The sequence below is a fragment of the Oncorhynchus nerka genome, linkage group LG25, assembly GCF_034236695.1.
Source record: "Oncorhynchus nerka isolate Pitt River linkage group LG25, Oner_Uvic_2.0, whole genome shotgun sequence".
Lineage (NCBI taxonomy): Eukaryota > Metazoa > Chordata > Actinopteri > Salmoniformes > Salmonidae > Oncorhynchus > Oncorhynchus nerka.
The window spans coordinates 4,555,136-4,574,986 of record NC_088420.1 but is presented as its reverse complement, the minus strand read 5'-3'; the positions used below and the strand labels follow the sequence as shown (position 1 = coordinate 4,574,986).

Below are 19,851 nucleotides of genomic sequence, written 5' to 3'. Positions count from 1 at the left end.
GAGACTCAGAGTGAAGCACTTGCTGCTGTTTCAGCAATACAGATCTCTGGCTAGGGTCCAATGGTGACTGAATACAAGAGGGAGAGGAGACAGACGGACAGACAGCTGAGTGGCTCTGTGCTCTAACAACTGCTGGTGCTGCTGTAGAGGAAGACTGTCTGTTATTCAGCCCTGGTAGAGGAAGGCTGTCTGTTATTCAGCCCTGTAGAGGAAGGCTGTCTGTTATTCAGCCCTGTAGAGGAAGGCTGTCTGTTATTCAGCCCTGTAGAGGAAGACTGTCTGTTATTCAGCCCTGTAGAGGAAGGCTGTCTGTTATTCAGCCCTGTAGAGGAAGGCTGTCTGTTATTCAGCCCTGTAGAGGAAGGCTGTCTGTTATTCAGCCCTGTAGAGGAAGGCTGTCTGTTATTCAGCCCTGTAGAGGAAGGCTGTCTGTTATTCAGCCCTGTAGAGGAAGAATGTCTGTTATTCAGCCCAGAGTGATCTGAGCCACTCCACTGAGTTCAGCTCGACAGTATATACTATTCTTTCAGCTTCATGCATGCGTTTGTGCTCTATCCTTTGCTTCCCTGGGCTCTCCAGAGGAACCCTCATCAAGGGGCACCTGGGACTTTCAGTCTCCCCAGTTCATTCTCATCTTCCCTGGGCTTTCTCCTCCACCTCTCACGGCATCATGTTCAGAGGTCTGATAGGTGAGATCATGTTCAGAGATCTGATAGGTGACTAAGTAGAATCATGTTCAGAGATCTGATAGGTGACTAAGTAGCATCAGGTTCAGAGATCTGATAGGTGACTAAGTAGAATCATGTTCAGAGATCTGATAGGTGACTAAGTAGAATCATGTTCAGAGGTCTGATAGGTGACTAAGTAGAATCATGTTCAGAGATCTGATAGGTGACTAAGTAGAATCATGTTCAGAGATCTGATAGGTGACTAAGTAGCATCATGTTCAGAGATCTGATAGGTGACTAAGTAGAATCATGTTCAGAGATCTGATAGGTGACTAAGTAGCATCATGTTCAGAGATCTGATAGGTGACTAAGTAGAATCATGTTCAGAGATCTGATAGGTGACTAAGTAGATTCATGTTCAGAGATCTGATAGGTGACTAAGTAGCATCATGTTCAGAGATCTGATAGGTGACTAAGTAGAATCATGTTCAGAGATCTGATAGGTGACTAAGTAGAATCAGGTTCAGAGCTCTGATAGGTGACTAAGTAGATTCATGTTCAGAGGTCTGATAGGTGACTAAGTAGAATCATGTTCAGAGATCTGATAGGTGACTAAGTAGCATCAGGTTCAGAGCTCTGATAGGTGACTAAGTAGATTCATGTTCAGAGGTCTGATAGGTGACTAAGTAGAATCATGTTCAGAGATCTGATAGGTGACTAAGTAGCATCATGTTCAGAGATCTGATAGGTGACTAAGTAGCATCATGTTCAGAGATCTGATAGGTGACTAAGTAGCATCATGTTCAGAGATCTGATAGGTGACTAAGTAGCATCATGTTCAGAGATCTGATAGGTGACTAAGTAGAATCATGTTCAGAGATCTGATAGGTGACTAAGTAGCATCATGTTCAGAGATCTGATAGGTGACTAAGTAGCATCATGTTCAGAGATCTGATAGGTGACTATCTGCTGTAGTAAGCTGTTTAGTCTTGATTTTCTCATGTAAGCTGAATGAAATGGGGTCGGTCGGGAAAATGTATCTTTGGATAACTAGACCCTTGCCTCACCCATTCCCCTTCAGGCCCGCCCACACAGTGGAGGTATTTATCCCTGCAACAAGTATTCCCATCTCTGCTACAGTACCTCACCCTCTAACCTCATCCCCTCTGTCTTCCTCCTTACCTGCATACAGTACCTCAGCCTCTAACCTCATCCTCTCTGTCTTCCTCCTTGCCTGCATACAGTACCTCACCCTCTAACCTCATCCTCTCTGTCTTCCTCCTTGCCTGCATACAGTACCTCACCCTCTAACCTCATCCTCTCTGTCTTCCTCCTTGCCTGCATACAGTACCTCACCCTCTAACCTCATCCACTCTGTCTTCCTCCTTGCCTGCATACAGTACCTCACCCTCTAACCTCATCCTCTCTGTCTTCCTCCTTGCCTGCATACACCCTCTAACCTCACCCTCTAACCTCATCCTCTCTGTCTTCCTCCTTGCCTGCATACAGTACCTCAGCCTCTAACCTCATCCTCTCTGTCTTCCTCCTTGCCTGCATACAGTACCTCAGCCTCTAACCTCATCCTCTCTGTCTTCCTCCTTGCCTGCATACAGTACCTCAGCCTCTAACCTCATCTGGCTGATGAGGAGCAATTAGCCTTTTACTGGTCGTTCCATTAATCTGGGAGCACTCTGGGCTAAGAGGGGTTGGGCAAGATGGGTCTTAAATCAAATCAAATTTCAAATCACATTTCATTGGTCACATACACATGGTTAGGAGATGTTCTTGCGAGTGTAGCGAAATGCTCCTGGATGGATGAGAGGCAGGGAGAAAGGTTCACATGGCTGAGGACCACAGCACTGATCAGAGTAACACTCTCCATTCAACACCTTAGTTTAGAGTAGAATATAGAAGAGTAGACCCACGTGCCTTTTCACCCTGGGAGAGGGTCACTGCTATAGGAATCAGAGGGTGTGTCATCAAATCAATGTGGAGGCTATATACAGGGTGTTACGGTACAGAGTCAATGTGGAGGCTATATACAGGGTGTTACGGTACAGAGTCAATGTGGAGGCTATATACAGGTTACGGTGTCAATGTGGAGGCTATATACAGGGTGTTACAGAGTCAATGTGGAGGGGGTACTACAGAGTCAATGTGGAGGCTATATACAGGGTGTTACGGTACAGAGTCAATGTGGAGGCTATATACTGGGGTCAATGTAGGCTATATACAGGGGTACAGAGTCAATGTGGAGGCTATATACAGGGTATTACGGTACAGAGTCAATGTGGAGGCTATATACAGGGTATTACGGTACAGAGTCAATGTGGAGGCTATATACAGGGGGTACCGGTACAGAGTCAATGTGGAGGCTATATACAGGGTATTACGGTACAGAGTCAATGTGGAGGCTATATACAGGGGTACGGTACAGAGTCAATGTGGAGGCTATATACAGGGGCTAGAGTCAATGTGGAGGCTATATACAGGGTAGTCAGAGTCAATGTGGAGACTATATACAGGGTATTACGGTACAGAGTCAATGTGGAGGCTATATACAGGGGGAGGCTATATACAGGGGGTACTGGTACAGAGTCAATGTGGAGGCTATATACAGGGTGTTACGGTACAGAGTCAATGTGGAGGCTATATACAGAAGAACCTGTAGAACCTTTCGAGGATCTGAGGACCCATGCCAAATCTTTTCGGTCTCCTGAGGAGGAATAGTTTAGTTTAGTTTGTTGTTGATGTGGACACCAAGGAACTTGAGGCTCTCAACCTGCTCCACTGCAGCCCCATAGATGAGAATGGGAGTGTGCTCGGTCTTACTTGTCCTGTCCACAATCTGCTTTGTCTAGATCACGTTGAGGGAGAGGTTGTTGTCCTTGGATCTGTTTCAGGCGGTATGCAACTTGGAGCGGGTCTAGGGTTTCTGGGATGATGGTGTTGATGTTAACCATGACCAGCCTTTCAAAGCACTTCATGGCTACAGACGTGAGTGCTATGGGTCGGTAGTAATTTAGGCAGGTTACCTTAGTGTTCTTGGGCACAGGGACTATGTTGGTCTGCTTGACGTATGTTGGTGTAACAGACTCGGACAGGGAGAGGTTGAAAATATCTGTGAAGACACTAGTCAGTTGGTTAGCGCATGATTGGAGTACACGTCCTGGTAATCCATCTGGCCCTGCGGCCTTGGGAATGTTGACCTGTTTAAAGGTCTTACATTGGTTGCGTAGAGCGTGATCACACTGTCTTCTGGAACAGCTGGTGCTCTCATGCATGTTTCAGTGTCATTTGCCTCAAAGCGAGCATAGAAGTAGTTTAGCTCGTCTGGGAGGCTCGTGTCACTGGGCAGCTCTCGGCTTTGCTTCCCTTTGTAGTCTAATACTTTGCAAGCTTTGCCACATCCGACGAGCGTCGGAGCCGGTGTAGTACGATTCGATCTTAGTACTGTATTGACGCTTTGCCTGTTTGATGGTTCGTCAGAGGACTTCTTATAATCCTCTGGGTTAGAGTTCCGGCACTCTATTCCCTTTATAGTACACTACTGTTGGCCCTGGCACCATTTGGTACACAGCCAGAGAGGGAACCAGCCAGGAAGGCTGTATAGAGAGAGATACACTGTGGCTACCAGCTGTGTTGAAACTACTTGACTGTTATAAGTCATTACTATTCCAATACGATGTTGTTGTTGTCACGGTCAGGCTGGTTTCAGATAGAGAAGAGTTTTTTGTTTTTGGACACTGAAGAAAGCTGTGATTTCTCTCCTTTGTTTATCTCTCTGTTCTGTTGTCTGTTTCCACAAGCTGTGGACTACAGAGATGAATGACACTAATAATGAATAAATTTTCTGCTCAGAATACTGTGCATTGACCTTTTTATTCTTCACAAACTACAATTAAATTAGAGTCCCCTGTTGTTGGCTGGGATGCTGGACTTGGAGGCTATATACAGGGGGTACCGGTACTGCACTGACACAGGTCATTGTCTTAGAAAGTCCTATATAGTGTACTACTATGGTACAAATACTATAGTATACTACTATGGTACAAATACTATAGTATACTACTATGGTACAAATACTATAGTATACTACTATGGTACAAATACTATAGTATACTACTATGGTACAAATATTATAGTATACTACTATGGTACAAATACTATAGTATTCACTGTAGTGTTTTTGCGGACTTTAGTATACTGTAGTATTTACAGTATCAATACTGTAGTAAAACAAAGCTAGTATAAACTATAGTAATTCATGTACTTGTGGATTGTAGTATACCGTAGTAGTTACTGTAATGTTAATACCGACATTACTGTAGTACTTACTGTAGTGTTTTTGTTTAATTAACTTATTAAACATAGAAGTGGAGGCTTCTCCTCCAGGAAACCTACTGGAGAAATACTGAAAGAGCACATTTTCCACAACCTGTTGGTAGGTAAGACTGGGGTCTGAACGGATAGCTCTTTTCTATATACTGTAGGGAACACAATACACCGAGTGTACAAAACATTAGGAACAACTGCTCTTTTCTATATACTGTAGGGAACACAATACACTGAGTGAACAAAACATTAGGAACAACTGCTCTTTTCTATATACCGTAGGGAACACAATACACTGAGTGTACAAAACATTAGGAACAACTGCTCTTTTCTATATACTGTAGGGAACACAATACACTGAGTGTACAAAACATTAGGAACAACTGCTCTTTTCTATATACCGTAGGGGAACACAATACACTGAGTGTACAAAACATTAGGAACAACTGCTCTTTTCTATATACCGTAGGGAACACAATACACTGAGTGTACAAAACATTAGGAACAACTGCTCTTTTCTATATACCGTAGGGAACACAATACACTGAGTGTACAAAACATTAGGAACAACTGCTCTTTTCTATATACCGTAGGGAACACAATACACTGAGTGTACAAAACATTAGGAACAACTGCTCTTTTCTATATACCGTAGGGAACACAATACACTGAGTGTACAAAACATTAGGAACAACTGCTCTTTTCTATATACCGTAGGGAACACAATACACTGAGTGTACAAAACATTAAGAACAACTGCTCTTTTCTATATACCGTAGGGGAACACAATACACTGAGTGTACAAAACATTAGGAACAACTGCTCTTTTCTATATACCGTAGGGGAACACAATACACTGAGTGTACAAAACATTAGGAACAACTGCTCTTTTCTATATACCGTAGGGGAACACAATACACTGAGTGTACAAAACATTAGGAACAACTGCTCTTTTCTATATACCGTAGGGAACACAATACACTGAGTGTACAAAACATTAGGAACAACTGCTCTTTTCTATATACCGTAGGGAACACAATACACTGAGTGTACAAAACATTAGGAACAACTGCTCTTTTCTATATACCGTAGGGAACACAATACACTGAGTGTACAAAACATTAAGAACACCTGCTCTTATCATGACACAGACTGACCAGATGAAAGCTATGATCCCTTTTTGATGTCACTTGTTAAATCCACTTCAATCAGTGTACATTTACATTTACATTTAAGTCATTTAGCAGACGCTCTTATCCAGAGCGACTTACAAATTGGTGCATTCACCTTATGACATCCAGTGGAGCAGCCACTTTACAATAGTGCATCTAAATCTTTTAAGGGGGGGTGAGAAGGATTACTTTATCCTATCCTAGGTATTCCTTAAAGAGGTGGGGTTTCAGGTGTCTCCGGAAGGTGGTGATTGACTCCGCTGTCCTGGCGTCGTGAGGGAGTTTGTTCCACCATTGGGGGGCCAGAGCAGCGAACAGTTTTGACTGGGCTGAGCGGGAACTGTACTTCCTCAGTGGTAGGGAGGCGAGCAGGCCAGAGGTGGATGAACGCAGTGCCCTTGTTTGGGTGTAGGGCCTGATCAGAGCCTGGAGGTACTGAGGTGCCGTTCCCCTCACAGCTCCGTAGGCAAGCACCATGGTCTTGTAGCGGATGCGAGCTTCAACTGGAAGCCAGTGGAGAGAGCGGAGGAGCGGGGTCACGTGAGAGAAGGAGCGGGGTGACGTGTAGATGAAGGGGAGGAGACATGTAGATGAAGGGGAGGAGACATGTAGATGAAGGGGAGGAGACATGTAGATGAAGGGGAGGAGACGGGTTGAAGAAGGATTTTTAAGCCTTGAGACAATTGAGACATGGATTGTGTACGTGTGCCATTCAGAGGGTGAATGGACAAGACAAAACATTCAAGTGGCTGACTGGATGACTGTTTGACTGACTGGCTCCGATAGGAGAAAACTGAGGCCTGATCAACAACATTGTAGTTACTTCACAATACTCACCTAAATGACAGAGGGAATAGAAGGAAGCCCGTACAGAATAAAAATATTCCCAGAAAGACTCACAGCTGTAATCGCTGACTCAGGGGTCAGGACCCGTCTCTTCGATCTTCATATTCTGATAGTAGTCAGCCAGCCAGTCAGTCATTCAGTCAGTCATCCAGCAAGCCAGCCAGCCAGCCAGTCAGCCAGCCAGTCAGTCAGTACACTGTAGTATTTAGTCAGTGAGTCAGTATATCTGCCAGTCATCCAGTCAATAAATCAGTCAGCCAGTTAGTCAGCCAGTCAGCCAGCCAGCCAGCCAGCCAGTCAGTTAGTCATCCAGCCAGTCATCCAGCCAGTCAGCCAGCCAGCCAGCCAGCCTGCCAGCCAGTGAGTTAGTCAGCCAGTCAGTGAGCCAGTAAGTCAGTCAGCCAGTCAGCCAGTTAGTCAGTGAGCCAGTAAGTCAGTGAGCCAGTCAGCCAGTCAGTCAGTCAGCCCGTCAGCCTGCCAGCTAGTGAGTTAGTCAGCCAGTCAGTGAGCCAGTAAGTCAGTCAGCCAGTCATCCAGCCAGTCATCCAGCCAGTCAGCCAGTCATCCAGCCAGTCATCTAGTCATCCAGCCAGTCATCCAGCCAGTCATTAAAGGTTTGGAGGGATAATGCGAGGTAGGACTGTGACTGGACAGACATCTGAGAGAGGGGACATCAGACACTGCTGTGATGGGATTCATGGGATGGAACAAAAACATTGACATCATCTAGTTCCATTTACTAAGAAATTAGAAGTTCTCTTGTTAACAGAGATGGAGATGTTGTGGGTCTGTCTGGTGAACTACACCTAACATCCCAGCCACTACTGGTTGGTAATGCGACTCAGTAGACAAACAAGGTAAACTAGACCTCCTCCCTGCACAGAAGAACACATGGGAGGGTTGCTCTGACAGTCCCCTCTCTCTGACAGAAGAACACATGGGAGGGTTGCTCTGACAGTCCCCTCTCTCTGACAGAAGAACACATGGGACGGCTGTGAGTGGCAGGGGGGATTGAGATAGCTACCGTAGCTAGAATTTTCATCATATTGACAACTAGAATTCAAACTGCCCAGGTCTCTGAAAGGACCTTTGTGGTTTCCGTGTATTTGCACCCCGTTACCCTGATGGGGGTGTCCTGAGGAACACCCCCTGTTACCCTGGCAGTCCTGATGGACACCCCCTGTTACCCTGGCAGTCCTGATGGACACCCCCTGTTACCCTGGCAGTCCTGATGGACAACCCCAGTCCTGATGGACACCCCTACCCTGGCAGTCCTGATGGACAACCCCTTGTACCCTGGCAGTCCTGATGGACAACCCCCTGTTACCCTGGCAGTCCTGATGGACAACCCCCTGTTACCCTGGCAGTCCTGATGGACAACCCCTGTTACCCTGGCAGTCCTGATGGACAACCCCCTGTTACCCTGGCAGTCCTGATGGACACCCCCTGTTACCCTGGCAGTCCTGATGGACAACCCAGTCCTGATGGACACCCTGGCAGTCCTGATGGACAACCCCTGTTACCCTGGCAGTCCTGATGGACAACCCCTGTTACCCTGGCAGTCCTGATGGACAACCCCCTGGGCACCTGATGGACAACCCCTGTTACCCTGGCAGTCCTGATGGACAACCCCCTGTTACCCTGGCAGTCCTGATGGACAACCCCTGTTACCCTGGTTACCCTGGCAGTCCTGATGGACCCTGGCAATTGACCCCCTGTTACCCTGGCAGTCCTGATGGACAACCCCCTGTTACCCTGGCAGTCCTGATGGACAACCCCTGTTACCCTGGCAGTCCTGATGGACACCCCCTGTTACCCTGGCAGTCCTGATGGACAACCCCTGTTACCCTGGCAGTCCTGATGGACAACCCCCTGTTACCCTGGCAGTCCTGATGGACAACCCCCTGTTACCCTGGCAGTCCTGATGGACACCCCTGTTACCCTGGCAGTCCCCCCCTGTTACCCTGGCAGTCCTGATGGACACCCCTGTTACCCTGGCAGTCCTGATGGACAACCCCTGTTACCCTGGCAGTCCTGATGACAACCCTGTTACAACCCCTGTTACCCTGGCACCCCTGTTACCCTGGCAGTCCTGATGGACACCCCTGTTACCCTGGCAGTCCTGATGGACAACCCCTGTTACCCTGGCAGTCCTGATGGACAACCCCTGTTACCCTGGCAGTCCTGATGGACAACCCCCTGTTACCCTGCAGTCATGATCAGTCAGCTCCAGAGTGCATCTCAGTGCTAGAGGCGTCACTACAGGTCCTGGTTCGATTCCAGGCTGTATCACAACCAGCCGTGATTGGGAGTCGCATAGGGCTGCTCACAATTGTCCCAGCGTCGTCCGGATTAGGGTTTGGCCGGTGTAGGCCGTCGTTGTAAATAAAAATTTGTTCTTAAAACTGACATGCCTAGTTAAATTAAGGTTAAATATTTATTTTATTTAAAATGTGCCTCCTTGTTTTGTGTCAAAACGTTCTGGGCCTTTCAGACAGTTTGCTTTGTTATAATTTCAAAATGAACGAGGACATGCAAAGCAATTCTGTCTGGAAACGCAAAGAAAGGGGGGCATTCTGATCAAGCTGGCCTGCCATCCATCTGGAGGCTTGTGCCCTTGGACTGTACCCTGTCCTAAATGACACAATATTCCCTATTTAGTGCACTACCTTTGACCAGAGTCCACAGGGCACTGTTTAAAAGTAGTGCACTACGTAGGGAATTTGGGAAGCATTAACTTTCTTCTCGACAGACGGTCTGTGGAGCAATATTGCATATTTTAGCATTCCTGGCCGAGATCCATTTCGTAAAGATTTCCCATGGTCAATATATAATCAGCCAGCCAATCCTCTGCATTAATATTTCTCTGGTCTGTTTTAGGACAGGGTGAGATCAAAAATGATTGATAGGTTTAAGAGTTTGGAGGAGTTTTGCTTTCTGTGGCGCTATCGTCGTGTTCAGATAATAAATCATATTTTATCTGAATGGCAGCTTTCAGATATGAATCACAGGAAAGACAGCTGACCATGATGCAGCTTAGTAGTCACCCTTTTAAAACTATTTTAACATTTACTCTTTGTTGTGTTCAATATCCTTTAAGATAATTAATTAATAATTAATCCTCTCCCACGTTGCTTCCCTCCTCTCCCATGTTTGCTTCCCTCCTCTCCCATGTTGCTCCCTCCTCTCCCATGTTGCTTCCCTCCTCTCCCATGTTTGCTTCCCTCCTCTCCCATGTTTGCTTCCCTCCTCTCCCATGTTGCTTCCCTCCTCTCCCATGTTTGCTTCCTCCTCTCCCATGTTTGCTTCCCTCCTCTCCCATGTTGCTTCCCTCCTCTCCCATGTTGGCTTCCTCCTCTCCCATGTTTGCTTCCCTCCTCTCCCATGTTGCTTCCCTCCTCTCCCATGTTTGCTTCCCTCCTCTCCCATGTTTGCTTCCCTCCTCTCCCATGTTGCTTCCCTCCTCTCCCATGTTTGCTTCCCTCCTCTCCCATGTTTGCTTCCCTCCCCATGTTGCTTCCCTCCTCTCCCATGTTTGCTTCCCTCCTCTCCCATGTTGCTCCCATGTTTGCTACCCTCCTCTCCCATGTTGCTTCCCTCCTCTCCCATGTTGCTTCCTCCTCTCCCATGTTGCTCCCCTCTCCATGTTTGCTTCCCTCCTCTCCCATGTTGCTTCCCTCCTCTCCCATGTTTGCTTCCCTCCTCTCCCATGTTGCTTCCCTCCTCTCCCATGTTGCTTCCCTCCTCTCCCATGTTTGCTTCCCTCCTCTCCCATGTTGCTTCCCTCCTCTCCCATGTTGCCTCCCTCCTCTCCCATGTTGCCTCCCTCCTCTCCCATGTTGCTTCCCTCCTCTCCCATGTTGCCTCCCTCCTCTCCCATGTTGCTCCCATGTTGCTTCCCTCCTCTCCCATGTTGCCTCCCTCCTCTCCCATGTTGCTACCCTCCTCTCCCATGTTGCTACCCTCCTCTCCCATGTTGCTACCCTCCTCTCCCATGTTGCTACCCTCCTCTCCCATGTTGCCACCCTCCTCTCCCATGTTGCCTCCCTCCTCTCCCATGTTGCTTCCCTCCTCTCCCATGTTGCCATGTGTAACAGGATCTCTCTTTCCCACCTCTCCCATGTTGCTACCCTCCTCTCCCATGTTGCCATGTGTAACAGGATCTCTCTTTCCCTCCTCTCCCATGTTGCTACCCTCCTCTCCCATGTTGCTTCCCTCCTCTCCCATGTTGCTACCCTCCTCTCCCATGTTGCTACCCTCCTCTCCCATGTTGCTTCCCTCCTCTCCCATGTTGCCACGTGTAACAGGATCTCTCTTTCCCTCCTCTCCCATGTTGCTACCCTCCTCTCCCATGTTGCCTCCCTCCTCTCCCATGTTGCTACCCTCCTCTCCCATGTTGCTTCCCTCCTCTCCCATGTTGCCACGTGTAACAGGATCTCTCTTTCCCTCCTCTCCCATGTTGCTACCCTCCTCTCCCATGTTGCCTCCCTCCTCTCCCATGTTGCTACCCTCCTCTCCCATGTTGCTTCCCTCCTCTCCCATGTTGCCACGTGTAACAGGATCTCTCTTTCACCTTTTGACCTGGGCCCCACTCCCTATAGTGTGTTTGACCTGGGCCCCACTCCCTATAGTGTGTTTGACCTGGGCCCCACTCTCTATAGTGGGTTTGACCTGGGCACCACTCCCTATAGTGTGTTTGACCTGGGCCCCACTCCCTATAGTGTGGGTTTGACCTGGGCCCCACTCCCTATAGTGTGTTTGACCTGGGCCCTACTCCCTTTGTAGTGCGTTTGACCTGGGCCCCACTCCCTATAGTGTGTTTGACCTGGGCCCTACTCCCTTTGTAGTGCGTTTGACCTGGGCCCCACTCCCTATAGTGTGTTTGACCTGGGCCCTACTCCCTTTGTAGTGTGTTTGACCTGGGCCCTACTCCCTATAGTGTGTTTGACCTGGGCCCCACTCCCTATAGTGTGTTTGACCTGGGCCCCACTCCCTATATAGTGTGTTTGACCTGGGCCCCACTCTCTATATAGTGTGTTTGACCTGGGCCCCACTCCCGATATAGTGTGTTTGACCTGGGCCCCACTCTCTCTATAGTGTGTTTGACCTGGGCCCTACTCCCTATAGTGTGTTTGACCTGGGCCCTACTCCCTATAGTGTGTTTGACCTGGGCCCTACTCCCTATAGTGTGTTTGACCTGGGCCCCACTCCCTATAGTGTGTTTGACCTGGGCCCCACTCCCTATAGTGTGTTTGACCTGGGCCCCACTCTCTATATAGTGTGTTTGACCTGGGCCCCACTCTCTATATAGTGTGTTTGACCTGGGCCCCACTCCCGATATAGTGTGTTTGACCTGGGCCCCACTCTCTCTATAGTGTGTTTGACCTGGGCCCTACTCCCTATAGTGTGTTTGACCTGGGCCCTACTCCCTATAGTGTGTTTGACCTGGGCCCCACTCCCGATATAGTGTGTTTGACCTGGGCCCATCGGTAGTGCTCTATATACAGTAGGGAATTGACTCAGACTGTATCTATACAGCAGGCCAGACTACCACCACCACACCTAATAGGAAGGAAGGAAGAATGGGGTTCATTTAAACCTTGAAACGTCAAGGTGATCTCTCCAGGCCCACTGGCTTCATGGCAGACACATGACTCATATATATATATATATATTACCACACAACCACTGCACCGCACATCCACGGGAGCCATATATTTCAAAAGTGGTGTCAGTACATTGTACGTGTCATTAGACAGGAGCTGAAGAAATGCTTTTTTGAGAGCTTTGTTTTATGCAAGCGGAGGGGGCGACCGAGGCTTTGTTTTATGCAAGCGGAGGGGGCGACCGAGGCTTTGTTTTATGCAAGCGGAGGGGGCGACCGAGGCTTTGTTTTATGCAAGCGGAGGGGGCGACCGAGGCTTTGTTTATGCAAGCGGAGGGGGCGACCAAGGCTTTGTTTTATGCAAGCGGAGGGGGCGACCGAGGCTTTGCTTTATGCAGCCGGAGTGGGCGACCGAGGCTTTGCTTTATGCAGCCGGAGTGGGCGACCGAGGCTTTGCTTTATGCAGCCGGAGTGGGCGACCAAGGCTTTGCTTTATGCAGCCGGAGTGGGCGACCGAGGCTTTGCTTTATGCAGCCGGAGTGGGCGACCGAGGCTTTGTTTATGCAGCCGGAGTGGGCGACCGAGGCTTTGTTTATGCAGCCGGAGTGGGCGACCGAGGCTTTGTTTATGCAGCCGGAGTGGGCGACCGAGGCTTTGTTTTATGCAAGCGGAGTGGGTGACCGAGGCTTTGTTTTATGCAAGCGGAGGGGGCGACCGAGGCTTTGTTTTATGCAAGCGGAGGGGGCGACCGAGGCTTTGTTTTATGCATGCGGAGGGGGCGACCGAGGCTTTGCTTTATGCAAGCGGAGTGGGTGACCGAGGCTTTGTTTTATGCAAGCGGAGTGGGCGACCGAGGCTTTGTTTTATGCAAGCGGAGGGGGCGACCGAGGCTTTGTTTAATGCAAGCGGAGGGGGCGACCAAGGCTTTGTTTTATGCAAGCGGAGGGGGCGACCGAGGCTTTGTTTAATGCAAGCGGAGTGGGCGACCGAGGCTTTGAATGTGTCCCAAGTGGCTGTTGTCTGTATATTCGGGGCGGCAGGTAGCCTTAGTGGTAAGAGCGTTGGAGTAGATCGAATCCCCGACCTGACAAAGCCCCCCGAACAAGGCAGTTTAACCCCACTGTTCCTAGGTTGTCATTGAAAGTAAGAATTTGTTCTTAACAGACTTTCCTAAAATAAATCTAGCGTACTACATTTGATCAGAGCCCTTTATTGTCCCTGGTTCAAAAAATGGCGCACTAAATAAATCATCAATAGGGTGTCTTTGTCTGTTCAGTTTGAGAGGTTTCATTCATCCATTATTCAGAGGTGTTGGTATTCTGGGCTCATACAGGTTCAAACCATGTTGCTGTGATTTCTGTCTGCACCCCAATGGGAGCCTTTTTCTTTTACACGGAGTGTACAAAACACTAGCAACACCTTCCTAATATTGAGTAGTATCCCCCTTTGACCTCGGTACAGCTTAAACACACGGGGAAACTGTTGGGGGAAACAGCAGCGTTGCAGTTCTTGACACACTCAAACGCACTCAAATGCGCCTGGTACCTACGCACATACCCTGTTGAAAGGCACTCTTCTGTCTCTCCTATTCATCCTCTGAACCTCACATTAGACTGTACACAACCCAAGTCTCAAATCCCCGTCTCCTCATCTACACTGACTGTAGTGGATTTAACAAGTGACATCAATAAGGGATCATAGCTTTCATTCTGGATTCACCTGGTCAGTATATATCATGCACACTCAATGTATAGTGCACTACTTTAGAAAAGGGCCCATAGGGAATAGGGCTCTGGTCAGATGTAGTGCACTATATAGGGAATAGGGTTCTGGTCTAAAGTAGTGTACTATATAGGGAATATGGCTATGGTCTATAGTAGTGCTCTATATAGGGAATAGGGCTCTGGTCAAACGTAGTGCACTATATAGGGAATAGGGACTATATTTTGACTGGAATATTTTGACTGGTTTAAGATTCATCTTGATTCGCATATCATCCTATCTACAGTAGTTTGAAAGGTCTAAAGTAAACGATTGGGAATAGGGTACAGTCATTTTGAGATATTTTGACTGGTTTAAGATTCATCATTTATATCATCTGTTTGACTAGTTTGAAAGACAGTCATTTAGATATCTGTCTGACTGTATGGGGTACAGTCATTTAGACATCTGTTTGACTGTATGGGGTACAGTCATTTAGACATCTGTCTGACTGTAAAGGGTACAATCATATAGACATCTGTCTGACTGTAAAGAGTACAATCATTTAGACATCTGTTTGACTGTAAAGAGTACAATCATTTAGACATCTGTTTGACTGTATGGGGTACAGTCATTTAGACATCTGTCTGACTGTAAAGAGTACAATAATGTTTGTTTCAGAAAGAAAAGCGCCTGGATGTGATGATGGTGGGGGGTTTGCGATGTTGAGGCCTGTACATCTCATTGTGCTGATTGGTTCCTAGACCGGTATGCCTGTACATCCCAGTGTGCTGATTGGTTCCTAGACCGGTAGGCCTGTACATCCCAGTGTGCTGATTGGTTCCTAGACCGGTAGGCCTGTACATCCCAGTGCTCTCAGTGAGCTGATTGGTTCCCAGACCGGTAGACCTGTACATCCCAGTGAGCTGATTGGTTCCTAGACCGGTAGGCCTGTACATCCCAGTGCTCTCAGTGAGCTGATTGGTTCCTAGACCGGTAGGCCTGTACATCCCAGTGCTCTCAGTGAGCTGATTGGTTCCTAGACCGGTAGGCCTGTACATCCCAGTGCTCTCAGTGTGCTGATTGGTTCCTAGGCCGGTAGGCCTGTACACACTGTACATCAGTGTGCTGATTGGCCAGATATCTCATGCTGCAGTCATTTCTATGAAGTTCCAGGCCCAGACTCTTCGGATGTCTTGGCTACACCAGATTCCCCTTTCCCCAACAGTCAACCATGGACTCTACATAATTATACTCATGACCATATTAATGATTCTGTTGGGTTTAATGAAGGGAAACCTGCCAGAATGTGGGTCAACATGTTGGAAGCTAAAATAAAAAATAAAACAGTGTTTGGAAGCGATCTGATAATCAGATAAACAGTTGTGTTCAATATCTGTTGTTTTATTTTGTTATTTTACAATGGTTGCAATGAGACGTATAGGACAAGAAGCCCCTATGTTAGGTATGAAAGAGAAATAGAGGTCATAGTTGTAACCATGAAGGCGGAATCATGGTTCTGAACGTCATCTCCAACAATGTAAAAGGTATCCAAGGGCCAATTTAAAGAGAAAGTATCCAACAACTTAGTGTGCAATACTTTTTTTTTTTTTTTTTTTTTTTACAAGAGAAGCACCTGTCAGATAGTGTGCACCTTAAGCTCTATAAAACCTAATCAGGTGTTTTTCCCTCATAGTTCTGGGAGGAGAAGGGGAGTTGCAATGAAGTCAAAGATAAGGAAGGGAGAGAATGTGGACACATTTAAAAAAAATTTTTTTTATGAATTACTTAAAAATCATGTGATTTTTCTGGATTTTTGAAGTGTACCTATGTACCTATGATAAAAATTACAGACCTCTACATGCTTTGTAAGTAGAAAAACCTGCAAAATCGGCAGTGTATCAAATACTTGTTCTCCCCACTGTACCTATTGTTCGCCAAATACCTTTTTTGCACTATTGGTTAGAGCCTGTAAGTAGGCATTTCACTGTAAGGTCTACATCTGTTGTATTCGGCGCACTTGACAAATACATTTTGATTTGATTTAGGGATGCGGACAATGATAAAGGTCATGATGTTTCCACTACCTCTAGAATACATTTTTGTAGCTGTAAACTTATGCTTCAAAAGAATATACTTGAAAAAGAAGAAGAGAAGAAGAAGTCGCTTACTGGGGATTCAAGAGAAGAGGAAGTAGCTTACTGGTGATTCAAGAGAAGAGGAAGTAGCTTACCGGTGATTCAAAAGAAGAGGAAGTAGCTTACCGGTGATTCAAAAGAAGAGGAAGTAGCTTACTGGTGATTCAAGAGAAGAGGAAGTAGCTTACTGGGGATTCAAGAGAAGAGGAAGTAGCTTACCAGTGATTCAAGAGAAGACGAAGTAGCTTACTGGGGATTCAAGAGAAGAGGAAGTAGCTTACTGGGGATTCAAGAGAAGAGGAAGTAGCTTACTGGGGATTTCAAGAGAAGAGGAAGTAGCTTACTGGGGATTCAAGAGAAGAGGAAGTAGCTTACTGGTGATTCAAGAGAAGAGGAAGTAGCTTACTGGTGATTCAAGAGAAGATGACAACTTTGGTTATACGGTACATGTGGAGCAAAGGGCAGAATGTGAGCATCATGAGCAACCCAATGCAGAATGTGAGCATCATGAGCAACCCAATGTAGAATGTGAGCATCGTGAGCAACCCAATGCAGAATGTGAGCATCATGAGCAACCCAAATGCAGAATGTGAGAATCATGAGAAACTCAAATGCAGAATGTGAGCATCATGAGCAACACAGTTACCCAAATGCAGAATGTGAGCACCATGAGCAACACAGTTACCCAAATGCAGAATGTGAGAATCATGAGCAACACAGTTACCCAAATGCGGAATGTGAGCATCATGAGCAACCCAATGTAGAATGTGAGCATCATGAGCAACCCAATGCAGAATGTGAGCATCATGAGCAACACAGTTACCCAAATGCGGAATGTGAGCATCATGATTAACCCAATGTAGAATGTGAGCATCGTGAGCAACCCAATGCAGAATGTGAGCATCATGAGCAACCCAATGTAGAATGTGAGCATCATGAGCAACCCAATGCAGAATGTGAGCATCGTGAGCAACCCAATGCAGAATGTGAGCATCATGAGCAACCCAATGCAGAATGTGAGCATCGTGAGCAACCCAATGCAGAATGTGAGCATCGTGAGCAACCCAATGCAGAATGTGAGCATTATGAGCAACCCAAATGCAGAATGTGAGCATCATGAGCAACCCAATGCCGAATGTGAGCATCATGAGCAACCCAATGCAGAATGTGAGCATCATGAGCAACCCAATGCAGAATGTGAGCATCATGAGCAACCCAATGCAGAATGAGAGCATCATGAGCAACCCAATGCAGAATGTGAGCATCATGAGCAACCCAATGCAGAATGTGAGCATCATGAGCAACCCAATGCAGAATGTGAGCATTATGAGCAACCCAAATGCAGAATGTGAGCATCATGAGCAACCCAATGCAGAATGTGAGCATCATGAGCAACCCAATGCAGAATGAGAGCATCATGAGCAACCCAATGCAGAATGTGAGCATCATGAGCAACCCAATGCAGAATGTGAGCATCATGAGCAACCCAATGCAGAATGTGAGCATCATGAGCGTGGACTCTATTTGAGGGAAAACCCGTTGGGACTATTTCCATATGCTGTAAATAATGTATCAAACTCAGATAAGTTATTCCACGTGGTTTCAGTGATTATTTAGGAGCCTTGAGCTGTTTCCTATTGACTGAGTCCTTTTCTCCCTGTTATCAGAGATGACTTTGTGTGGTGGCTGGCTCTAGTGTTTCCTTGCCGGAGTGTTTGCTCTTCTCTATGGAGTCACTCTCTCTTTAAAGATCTTGCATGATTAATGAGCCTTGGAATTTACACGGAAGTTCATTCATTTGTCGCCCATCTGTCGTGAGACATTTCCTCATTCTGATTAGCCCAGTGTGTGCCAGCTGCTGCCAGAAAGTGCTCCACTTTGTCTATATACAGGTCCTCTGCTGCCAGAAAGTGATGCACATTGTTTATTTGAACATTTTTTATTTTACCTATTTAACTAGGCAAGTCAGTTATTAAAGAACAAATTCTTATTTACAATGACGGCCAAACCCGGACAACGCTGGGCTAATTATGCGCCGCCCGATGGGACTCCCAATCACTGCCTCTCACTCTCCCCATCCGTATCTCTCCCTCTTTCTCCCCCCATCTCTCTCCGTCTCTCTCTCTTTCTCCCCCCATCTCTCTCTCTCTCTCCCCCCCCCATCTCTCTCTCTCTCTATCTCCCCCACCCCCATCTCTCTCTCTCTCTCTCTCCCCCCCCCCCCCATCTGTATCTTATATTTAATTTAACCAGGAAGGGCTCATTGAGATTTAAAATATCTTTTTCAAGAGCATCCTGGCCAAGATAGGCAGCACCAAGTCATTACAGACAAACAACATGAAAAACTACAAGTAATCTAGTAAAAACCATAGAATTCACAAGAGTATAAAACAGCAAATTAAAAACATTGACAGGTCAGGGAATCAGTCTCAAGATCATTCATCAGTGATTTAAAAACACCAATCGGGACAAGTTCTTCCAGTTTAAAAGTATTTTGTAAGGCGTTCCAAAACTATGGCGCAGAGTACATAAAAGCCCTTTTACCAAATTCAGTTGGGACATTTGGAACAGTTAGCAGGATAAAGTCCAGCGAACAAAGATAGTAAAACATTTTTTTTTTAAGTGTCAGTGGCCCCGCCATCTCTCTCTCTCTCTCCCAGTGTCAGTGGTCTCTGCCTCTCTCTCTCTCCCCCCCATCTCTCGCTCTCTCTCCAAGTGTCAGTGGTCTCTGCCTCTCTCCCCCATCTCTCTCTCTCTCTCTCCAAGTGTCAGTGGTCTCTCTCTCTCCCCCCCATCTCTCTCTCTCCTCCAAGTGTCAGTGGTCTCTGCCTCTCTCTCCCCCCATCTCTCTCTCTCCTCCAAGTGTCAGTCGGTCTCTGCCTCTCTCTCCCCCCCATCTCTCTCTCCTCCAAGTGTCAGTGGTCTCCCCCCCATCTCTCTCTCTCTCAAGTGTCAGTGGTCTCTCCCCCATCTCTCTCTCTCTCCAAGTGTCAGTGGTCTCATCCCCCCCATCTCTCTCTCTCTCCAAGTGTCAGTGGTCTCCCCCATCTCTCTCTCTCTCTCTCCAAGTGTCAGTGGTCTCTCCCCCATCTCTCTCTCTCTCCAAGTGTCAGTGGTCTCATCCCCCCCCATCTCTCTCTCTCTTCCAAGTGTCAGTGGTTTACCCCCCTCTCTCTCTCTCTCTCTCTCCCCCATCTCTCTCTCTCCTCCAAGTGTCAGTGGTCTCATCCCCCCCATCTCTCTCTCTCTCCAAGTGTCAGTGGTCTCCCCCATCTCTCTCTCTCTCTCCCCATCTCTCTCTCTCCTCCAAGTGTCAGTGGTCTCCCCCCATCTCTCTCTCTCTCCAAGTGTCAGTGGTCTCATCCCCCCATCTCTCTCTCTCCTCC

At 47.2% G+C, this 19,851-nt stretch overlaps 1 protein-coding gene and 1 pseudogene across 1 annotated transcript in view; one reads left to right on the top strand and one right to left on the bottom strand.

Moving 5' to 3' along the window:
- Positions 1–19,851, top strand: part of LOC135564480 (ras-related protein Rab-6B) — a 246,876-nt gene that overhangs the window by 41,677 nt on the left and 185,348 nt on the right. The window lies entirely within an intron of this gene.
- On the bottom strand, positions 5,047–5,098 carry LOC115127283 (U7 small nuclear RNA; annotated as a pseudogene).